The following is a 2,062-nucleotide window of genomic DNA, read 5'->3' on the forward strand; positions in this document are numbered from 1 at the left end:
GAAGGGCCAATTCTTGTTACACTATATAAAGTCAAGGTGTCGCTAACTCATAGGGAGGGAGAGAAATGTCCACGTTGTGACACACACTGAAAAAGCTCAAACTAAATACCTTCAACTTGTTAGAAAATGCATTCATTTGCCCAAGTGAATCATAAGACATGAACAAAATGCATCAGCGATTCCTTTTTCCATGCAACTTTCAGAAACGGCACAGGACTGCCCAATTTCTGTGCGCTTTCGTGCGGACAAACGTTCAACGGGGAAATGTTAAGTGGAGAAAATGGGGAATTTGGGAGAGGGGGAAAACACTGAAGGGATTTTACAGGGCCCTAATGGACTACAGACATTGACAGTCTCCTAGACTAAAAACAAATGCTCAATGTACTGCCTACATTTTGAGGGAAATGCACTGTCCATGATTTGATTTGATCAGTGCAGGGAGGGGAGGGGAAGCGCATACAAACTGCATTTAGTCAAATAGAAATACTTCATAAATAAAATGGCTGTTGTTCCATTACGAAATGGTACAAGAGTCCACTATTGGAGCAAAAAGCGTACAACTGGTATTCTTCTGCTGGTTTCAGCTGTCCATTTTTTTATTTGGAAAAAGTATAAGTGGGCCAGGTATAGTTAGAAGTAGCCATGTAACACATACAGATGATGTAGGTTCATTTTGCTTACATTTACAGTACATGTAGGCTATTTGCGTCTTTTTAAACTAGTGGGCAATATAAGTACTTGACTTCTAACAAATTCTAATGTTTCATAATTCATTCTATGTTCAACAATTGCCTGGTTATGTATTATTGTATCATATTATCAATTTTAGCAGTGACGTGCTCAAACAGGAAAATGACAGTAAATAACATGAAAGTAGGCTATAAACATGAACATCCAAGTTTGAGATCACTTTGCTCACACGATTATTCTCTTTTGACAACCTTAGGGGGTGCACTGTTCCTGGAGGTACTGCAATACCAGGTCGATGCGGAGAAGACGGGGCAAGCCCCTATTCCATCTCACTGCAGTGCTGTCAGGCCGTGGCCGCCGGGACCTTAGGTGTTGTGGTGGATCCTTTCTTCCGTACCACCCCAGGGCATCCGTGGCAACCAAAGCCAATGCCTGTGGTGTGGTCTCTACCCGTTTTCCTACCAGCAGGTTGGGGGAGGACCACAGTGCGTCCTTCAGATGCCATATAGCACGTGCGTTAGGGGGCATTCTCTCAACCAGCTTCACCTGGAATGCTTTTCCAACAGTCTTAAAGGAGTTCCCACATATGCTGAGCACTTGTTGGCTGCTTTTCCTTCACTCTGCGGTCCGACTCATCCCAAACCATCTCAATCAGATGCAGCACTCCATCACTCTTCAATTAGCCGTTACACAGCCTGGAGGTGTGTTGGGTCATTGTGCTGTTGTAAAACAAATGATAGTCCCACTAAGCGCAAACCAGATAGGAGGACGTATTACTGCAGAATGCTGTGGTAGCCATCTATGGTCATTACAATTGAAGAGATACGTTAATACATTTTTCGAATATTTTATAGATTTGAATATCATTTAATATCGCATGAAATGTACAAAAGTTCGCTGATCACGCAATATGCTAAATTTATAGGCTATGATATTTTAGTTGTGTTCGTTGAGGTAGCGTGGCCGAGTGGTCTAAGGCGCTGGATTTAGGCTCCAGTCATTTCGATGGCGTGGGTTCGAATCCCACCGCTGCCAGAATTTTTTCATTTTGAGAAATCTATGCAAAACGTACATTATAGACTACTTGACATTGATGTCATTTCAACTGCAACCTTTTATGGTGTTGCTGTATGATTTGTGGATTATGCAATTGCTCCCTCATGTAGTGCATGTATCATAGTACAGTCTGGCATTTGAAAAAGGTTAACGCTTCTTGTCGTTTATTGTCATGAGTCTTTTTCTGGAGGCAGAACTGAGCGATGTCCCCTGATATAGGCAGTGGTGTAAAATACTTAAGTAAAAATACTTAAAATACTACTTAAGTCGTTTTTTGGGGTATCTGTACTTTACTTTACTATTTATATTCTTGCCT

At 41.7% G+C, this 2,062-nt stretch overlaps 1 non-coding gene across 1 annotated transcript; it reads left to right on the forward strand.

Moving 5' to 3' along the window:
• The first annotated feature begins 1,643 nt into the window (after positions 1-1,643).
• On the forward strand, positions 1,644-1,725 carry trnal-uag (transfer RNA leucine (anticodon UAG)). Its single transcript has one exon. It is a non-coding gene; the product is annotated as a tRNA-Leu (tRNA).
• The last annotated feature ends 337 nt before the right edge of the window (positions 1,726-2,062 follow it).

Source organism: Salmo salar, chromosome 03, assembly GCF_965601325.2.
Source record: "Salmo salar chromosome 03, fSalSal1, whole genome shotgun sequence".
In the NCBI taxonomy this organism is placed as follows: Eukaryota; Metazoa; Chordata; class Actinopteri; order Salmoniformes; family Salmonidae; genus Salmo; species Salmo salar.